This window comes from Ammodytes marinus, assembly GCF_949987685.1.
Source record: "Ammodytes marinus genome assembly, chromosome: 15".
In the NCBI taxonomy this organism is placed as follows: Eukaryota; Metazoa; Chordata; class Actinopteri; order Uranoscopiformes; family Ammodytidae; genus Ammodytes; species Ammodytes marinus.
The window spans coordinates 28,504,210-28,513,031 of NC_137219.1; the positions used below are offsets into that span (position 1 = coordinate 28,504,210).

Genomic DNA, 8,822 nt, shown 5'->3' on the forward strand with positions numbered 1-8,822 from the left:
GACATCACAGTAAAGGCCAGGGGCCTCATTTATCAACGGTGCGTACGCACAATAGAGTGCGTACGTGGCTCACTAAGCAACATTTGCGATTTATCAAAAGTATACTTGACGGGAAGAAGTGCGGTGTTCCACGCACAATATAACCCATGCGTACGGACAAAAAGTGGAGAAAGGAGAACTGGCGACTCCAGTCGGCAGATGAATGAAGTACGAGAACGAATGTGTCTGTGTAAAATTAATCGTATTAAGCCATGCATGCATGTCATACATCGGGAGTTCCTTTGCAAAACGGATAAAGCCATTCTTACAATTAATATGCCTCGACCGATTTTTCCATGGAGTGATACAAAAAAACTGATTCTAATATTTAATAGCCTACAAACGGACATATATGAGTGCACATTTAAAACAGATCTACTTTAAAACCTATATTCAGAAATAATTAAAGAATAACCTGCCTTTTAGCGTTTCTGAAGATCGAACTGAGGCACCAAACTAAACGTTTTCCTGTCGCCATATCCCCAGAAGAATATTATTTTCCAAATTGTAAAATAGTGTAAAATCTATGTATTTGTATTTTTCGTTCATTCAACTATTTTCACTTTATGGATGTTTTTCTCATGAATAAAAAACGTGAACAGGGCAAACAATGTGTGATGCTGTTTTTGACTCCTTCTGAAATAGGAGCGCAGAGTTTTAATATGATGTTTTACACATTTCTTTTTTACGGCCGAAGCCTGTTTTTTAATGGTTTTGTTTTTAAGCAGGTCCAACGCGTGGCAAGTACTTGCTGAAATAAAAATAAATAAATGAAATGTTTTGACAACGCAAAGTATTATTTTTATTATAATCATCATCGCCGCGTGTGTTGCTCGGAAATATTTGTCAACAATTAAGTCCATCATTAGGTCCACACCTGTATCTGTTTTGATGCAATTAGCTGGATGGGTATAAAGGCATGCAATTCCAATGCGCAATTACGCGAAATGGCTTATTTAGCATTACTGGAAGATCTGGCACAAAGAAGGATCCGGAGGGAGAGGGTCTTCCACGACCATGACGACCCGTTTTCCAGAAACGATCAATGGCTCATGAGCCGCTACCGACTGCCAAGAGCAGTCCTCCTGAACCTCTGTGCGGCGTTGGGCCCGGCTCTACAGAGGAGCACGCGCCGGAGCAACGCCGTGCCAGTCCCGCTTCAAGTGCTCTCGACCTTAGGATTTCTGGCAACCGGCACTTTTCAGAGGGAACTGGCCGACAGGTCGGGTATTTCGCAGCCAACCCTCAGCCGTGTTATGCCAGACGTGTTAGGAGGAATTATAGGTTTGACACATCTGTATATTCAATTTCCTTACACGGTGGGTGAACAGGCAAATAAAAAAGCGCAATTTGCAGCAATGTCCGGTTTCCCAAATGTAATCGGTGCTATTGACTGCACGCATGTTGCTATAAGGGCGCCAAGTGTGGATGAAAATGTTTTTGTCAATAGAAAGCATTTTCATTCAATGAATGTCCAAATCATTTGTGATGCGGACATGATGATTACAAATGTAGTGGCTCGGTGGCCTGGGTCAACCCATGATTCATTCATTCTGCGACATAGCAGTGTTGGACAGAGACTTGAAGCGGGGGCTGTGTGTGATGGCTGGCTTCTAGGTAAGCCTGATTAATGTATGTGTAAAAAAAACTACATTTTGGTATACTTCAGTGTCTAACCTTTCCTAACGTTGCAGGAGACAGTGGCTATCCCCTCACACAGTGGCTGCTGACCCCTTTCCAAAACCCTCAAACTGAGGACGAAAGGCGGTACAACGTGCGCCACAGCCAAACGCGGGCTATTATAGAACGCACGATCGGCCTCCTCAAGGGCAGGTGGCGTTGCCTCGATGCGTCAGGAGGGAGACTATCCTACAACCCCGTTAAGGTGTGCAGGATAGTTCGGGCCTGTGCAGTCTTGCACAATTTGGCACAACAAAGAGGTGTGCGTCTCCCTCCTGACGCAGATGGTGGGGTTGCCCCTGACCCCGACCCATACCCCCAGGCTTTTGAGCCAAATGTGGCCGCTGTGCGCCAGCGTTTGGCTGTGATGCGTCGCATGTAAAACAAACAAGGTATTGTAGCATTTATTTTATTTTATTTGTTAAGAAATTGTTGCATCGTTTGGTTTATGGCTGACAATACATCCCTGATGCCCTGCAGCTCCCTCACAACATCTCTCACAGCTGCAACGGTCTCCCGCTGCAGCTGCAGGACACTGTCCGTGAGGACTCGGTTGCTGGCCCCGGTTCCGCTGGTGGAGCAGGGTATCTGCAGGTTTCAGCAAGTCAAATTTAAGACTTTTTAAGACCTTTTTAATACCACCTTGAATGAAATTTAAGACCTTAAACCCGCGATGGTGGGGGGGATCCCGCTGTATTACAACTCAAGCATAGCATGTGTGTCACTCAATGAGACTCATTCAAGTTTACTTTTAGTTTGTTTATTGAACATAAAGTGATACTCAGTGCTCTCTGGTTCAAAAACTGTAAGTACAAGTGCAGTTTAACAGCATGTTTCCGACCAAGAAGTATACAAAATAATTTACAAAAATACAAAATATACAAACAAATTTAGTACATTGAGTCAAACAGCAGTGTGCTCTGTGGTTCACAAAATAACAAGTGCAGCTGCAAACCTCTAACGCAAAAAAAACTAATGGACCTACTGCACACACGTTATGAGCCTCAGGTGAGCCTCAGTTCTGTAGCCTTAATCCCCAGTTCTGCCTCTATGCTTTTCAGCTCACTTAATTTTTCCTTGCATCTCTTCCTGAGGATGTTTGATTTTGTAATGAGCTGAGCCATCAAGGTGCCAGACTTACCCTCAGCTTGCTCGGCAAACAGGTCAGCATCTTTCTCCAGAGAGCCACATACCTCCAGAAGAGTTTTCTTTTTCTTTTTAAGCTCAGCGATGTGTTCTTCTGCAGCTTTCCTCTTCTGCCCTTGTGCAGCACCTTGGCTCTTCCTCTTTTCCAGGTCAAGGTGTTCTCTATATTTTGACCTTGCTGATCCCACCGAGGTCAGCAGCTCCTTGGTGAGAGGTACATTGGCAACCCCCCCACAAACGGCAACGTAGTCACATACCAGTCTCTGGGCAATGACACTGTCCTCCTTAAGGTTTACAGTCTCCACCTCCTTATTAATCGAGAAGCCTCTCTCGACTGTTGCCTGCCCATGGGATAACAGTAGGATCTTCTGACAGAAACCCCAAAGCTCAGGGTAGGGTTGGCTGAGAAAGCCATGCAGAAACACATCAAGCCTGGTTTCTATGGGCCGGAAGGACAAAAACTGCTCACTTTTAGCCTCGACAGACAGGAAGTTCCCAAACTGTTGGATAATCACATCACCTGTAATAAAGCAGATGAAAGGAAATATGTGAAATTTTATTTAGATGATTAATTATGATACAAGTCATAAGGTCTTATGTCCAATTGTTCCTTATAATCAGGAACAACATTAAAACTATTCTATGAACTATTCATACCAGCAGAGACACCTCTGGACAACTGCTTGTCTTGCAGGAATTTCTGCACTACACTTCTCATTCTTCCCTGGCACCAGTCTGGGTCGGAGTACATGGCTGTGGGGTCCAGGCATGCCACCTGTCTCACAATAGGGTACTTCAGGGGGCTCTTGTCCTGGACTTTCTTTAGGATATTTGACATACCCTTCACGCAGTCCTTCCTAAACTCTAGGGCAGTGAGCTCTCCTATGCTGTTCTTTCTCTGGAGGTCCTGACAGATGGGTAATGTGTTATAAATACAGCTGAATGGCCTAACACAGCATTCTCTCCTGCCTGGTGGATATGGAGCATCATTTGATAGAAAGTAAGTAATAAGTAATACATCTAAATTACCTTGAGGGCTGCCTCTGCACCCAAGCCTATGTCAGCTTCCTTTAGGTTGACCCAGATCTTTTGGTCAGCGACATCCAGCCTCACCATCTGCAGTGGAGTGATGTTTTGGATATGCTCCCTCTTGACAAAACGCCTAAGCATACTCTGAAAGGGTAAAAGGAATTGTTATATAGAGGGGTAGGTACCTTGATAATGTCATGATAAACATTTCTATATTAGTTATTATTTATTTAAAATAATCTCTTAACATCATCATAAGCAAGTATAAATAAATGATGAGTGACCTTTACTTAGCAAAAACATAATCTTTCAGTCATTTTATGTTTTGATTAGGGAAGAGTTTGATGAATCAAGCTACCAAACAGCGTCTCCCATTTTTGCATGCTCATACACACATGCCCGCACACATACAGTATGCCCACACACGCTCAACTTGTTTTGCTTTTCTTGTTGATTCTTCATTATTAATTTGATTACCTTGAACAACTCCACCAAGTCCTTGCTAAGGAATGGCATGACTGGTTCGTCAGTCTGATACTTAGTCAGAAAGGGAGTGAAGGTCCTTGAGATGGCCATGAAGAATTGTAGCTTGGGCAAGATGAGTGGATCTTGCTTGGCTGCTTCAATGGTGTCAAATGAGGCTGTTCCAGGGTTTGGAACCTTCTTTGTCCTCACTGCATCCACGTACGTCACCAGTGAAGGCCATACCTTTAATATTTCATCATGTATGTGTGTATTATTTCATCATGCATGTCTATTTTATCATATTGTGCAGCACCTTGTAATTATGTTTTGATAAGTGCTATAATATAAATAAAGTTTTATTACTATTACCTCTATGGCCCTCTCCACAACTGGCAGGTTTTCAATCCACCTATGGCCACAGAATGGTAACGGGAAGACTGTGGATTTGGTGAGGGCAACGAAGTCATCCCTCCTTGCTGGTGTGTTATGAAAAAGGTAGTGCATCCCCCTCAACACCTTGGTGGAAGAGAGATGAATGATGAGTTAACCGTCATCTCTGATGGAGAATGACTTTTACCCATCCATACACACACCGATAGCACTAGTGGGACTTCTTCACTAAAATTGTTTAAAGGAGCAATATATTGCAGGCCCATTCCCCCTGTCATATCAGACTGTAGAACCAGCACCGCCCATTAGACCACACACAGTGACAGTGATATCTTTTTCTCACAGGGGCAACTTGAGTCAAGGAAGGCAAATGGGCTGTTGCCCGGGTAACCAAAGCAACATCCTGAGCAAGTCCCTCGACTGAACGTTAATGTACATTATGTGTAAATAGTATTAAACATCTGTAATAATATTAAATCAAATTCATGCTCTTTTTATATTCTGTCTATTGTCCATGTTTTGAAATATTCAAATTTCCCTTGTGAAACTAATGAAAGATTGCTCTTAGTTATAATTGTCTTACCTTCTCCAGTTGCCACATAGAGAATCCACATTTGAATGCGTTATGTAGGGTGTGGAGGCCACAGCTACCCACATTCACCAGCTGGACACCACCATACTGCTCAGCGTGCTCTTGCTGTAGAAGCTCAAAGAATTTCCAATTTACATTGGGTCCATCCATGGAGATAGACACCATGTTCCTCAGATTCAGCTCCTCCACACACTCCTGAGAAAGACATGACTATGATTATAATGACATGATTGCCAATGGTTCAGTGTAATTTAACATTATGTCTGCACCAATCCTCAGTTAACATTAACTCTCTCCCTCTTCCATTCATCCACTCCCTCTCCCTTCCCTTATGTCCCCATCTCTGTGCGTCTAAATAATGGGGTAGAAATGACTAGCCTACACAGCATCAATACACACACATGTATGAACTTAACTCATTTACTCACACACACACACACACACATGTATAAACACACAAACATAACACTCAAAGCTGCAAGCACTTTATATTCATCTTACAGCCACATTATACCTTATAATATGTATTTGCATTAAACATATGCAAGCACACACATGCCGACACGCGCACACACACACACACACACACACACACACACACAAACAGTATGTACGGCCCCCAAGCACACACACGCACGCGCGCACACACACACACACACACACACACACGTCATCATTCCATATTTTAGGCCTACCATTATACTGAATAGGCCTGCATAATGAAATTGCCCAAATAGATATAAAGTTAACAATTAGTAATTGAAAAAAAAAAGTATATTAGGCTACTTACTTTGAAGTGGTGCAGTAAATCTCGGGCTGTTGCGTGTCCCATGAATTGCGAGCCCAAGTACCGGGAATGCACTTTATCTCCGACCCAATATCGGACGTGCACGTCAAGTTGCTTGCTTTTAGTGGCGTGGTTCAACGTCTCATCAAACATCAAAACAAAATCAGCCTTGTTGACGCTGTGGATTAGCTCGTTTCGGATGAAAGGCGCTAGTCCGAAGCGAGTTATATACGCCGTTTTGTCCTTTCCAGCAGTAAAGGTGCTCGCGATTTGAGAGTCAGGGAACATCAAACCGAAGAGATCTCCTATCCCCTCATTCGAGTTGTAGGACTGGTGCTTGACCACTGTGTTTAGAATCCACAACACCTCCGCTTTCAGTGTTGGTGTCGCACCAAATGCTACCCTCAGGTCAGTGCTAGCAGCGCGGACCGTTGTCTGCGGCGGTGGCCCCGGGGCAGAGATGCAAAATGTAGAAATGTTTGTGGTCTGTGTGTGGCTCCTGGTAGAGGTTTTGTGTTTTTGGCTCTGCATATGGCTGACGAGAGCCTTAATCCCCATGGTGCCGATCTTGAATGTATTTTTGCACGAAATGCATCTGGCCTGTTCTGGGTTGGCAACGGACGCCAGCCAACCTCGGAAACGGACGTCGTCCAGCCAAGTGACGTTGAATTTGCACTTACCCATTGTTGCAGACTAGCTAGCAAGCGCGCAGACATCCGTTTATATATGCAGCTCGCAAGAAAGTAGCCTCTCTACATCTCCTTCCCGAAAAGTCCCGCGAGAAAAAAAAAATTAAAATAGTCCTGCCCCGACAAATTTAAGACCTCCGAGTTATTTATTTAAGACCAGCATATGACATTTTTGACGAATTTAAGACTTTTTAAGGCCTTAAATTTAGAAAAATGAATTTAAGACTTTTTAAGACTTTTTAAGACTCCGCGGACACCCTGTGGAGGCACCCACTCCGCCGCTGGTGGAGGCACCCACACCGCCGCTGGTGGAGGCACCCACTCCGCCGCTGGTGGAGGCACCCACACCGCCGCTGGTGGAGGCACCCACACCGCCGCTGGTGGAGGCACCCACTCCGCCGCTGGTGGAGGAACGGCTGGTCGAGGCACCGCTGCCGCTGGATGCAGCACCCCCAGCCCCGCTGGTCGAGGCACCGCCGGTCGAGGCACCGCCGCCGCTGGACGCGGCAACCCCGGCCCCGCTGGAACACGTGGCAGCTGTTTTTTTTTTTTTTGGGGGGGGGGGGGGGGGGGGGAATAATAAAAAAAATAATTAAAATTCCATGTCTCTTTCTACTCATTTTAAAAAAATCAAATACTAATTACTTACTCGAGTAATCAGGTGGCCCACACGCATCAGTGTCACCTTCCCCCTCAGAGACCACGCCGCACAGTAGGGATTCCCCTATAATGCTGGCCATCCTCTCATCATTGGGGGTCAGCTCCGGTGTTCCCGTTCCCCCTCCCGTGGCCGTCACGCTCCGGCGATGAAGCGCCAGGCGCTTTTTGGCATCAACTTTCAGGTCCGACCACTTTTTTTTAATTTCGGACACTGTCCGACCCTCGGACGCCGAGGCATTGACAGCGTCCGCCACCAATTGCCACTCTCTGGCCTTTTTCGCGTTTGTAATTCCACTACCGTGGCTACCAAATAATATATATATTTTTTTCCACTTCAGTGATTAGCGCCTCCACCTCGCACTGTGTAAAATTTCGCTTCTTCGTCTTTTTCTCCGCCATGATTTCATGAATGAATATTCATTTAGGGCGTTCCTATGACTATTTATAGGCAATTATGGGCGTGAAATTAAGCCTTCAAAGCTGCGCCACATTTAGTATTGATTGTGATTTACGAAGGGACACAGGCGTAGGACGTGCGTGCGCACTGCTTCATAAATCGGAAAATATCTTTCGCACGCACTGCCCTAAATCCTACGAAAGCAACCTTCTAACGCAAATCCTACGCAAAGTTTGATAAATGAGGCCCCTGGACACACCAGTCCGACATGTTCCGACTACGCAAAAAATGGAGTCGGCCGTTTCAGGAAGCTCCAGTCTTCCCGTCGCGGCCAAAGAACACACCGAGAGGACTGTTTATTTTCCGTACGCTCGCGGGACGTAATGTCTCCACAACAGCAGGCGGCGCTAATCTGTATTGTGGCCCGAAAAAATACAAAAGCCGGAAATGATTGGACATCTCTCTAGACTAGAGCATAAACAAAGATAGAAATACGTATTTATATTTATGGACCATAAGAGCACAATTTTTAGCAGAGAGTGTCGAGCATGGTGTCGAGCAGTCAACAAGGGTTGATGCATGTGAGTACTCTCAAAACGAAACGAACAAACACATTAAAACGATGGCTAGCTGTTGTTAGCTGTTTGTGCTACCCGCCTCACTTCCGGGCTTCACTGATTCGCTAGCCCTCCACCAATCAAATTGCTCCAAATGAAAGACGCCATGAAATGTAAATACAGTGCCATAATATAAATTCAGTGTGCATTCTTAAGTAAAATTAAATAGTTTAGTTGCCTCAAATTAATAAAAAATAATTAATAATAAAAATTATAATTTTATTTTTTTTGGGGTCGGAGGAGGGGGGCGGCGCCCCAGCGCCCTCTATGGGCCAGCCGCGCCTGGTATGTATATATTTGAAGGTATTTATATAATATTGAATGTTTAATT

The 8,822-nt window shown here is 44.7% G+C and overlaps 1 long non-coding RNA gene across 1 annotated transcript; it reads right to left on the bottom strand.

Moving 5' to 3' along the window:
• Positions 1-3,219: 3,219 nt before the first annotated feature.
• Positions 3,220-4,475, bottom strand: LOC307261462. The gene is made up of 3 exons (XR_013845221.1): positions 4,372-4,475; positions 3,895-4,038; positions 3,220-3,385 (listed from the first exon to the last, which is right to left on the bottom strand). It is a non-coding gene; the product is annotated as an uncharacterized lncRNA (long non-coding RNA).
• Between the last annotated feature and the right edge of the window lie 4,347 nt (positions 4,476-8,822).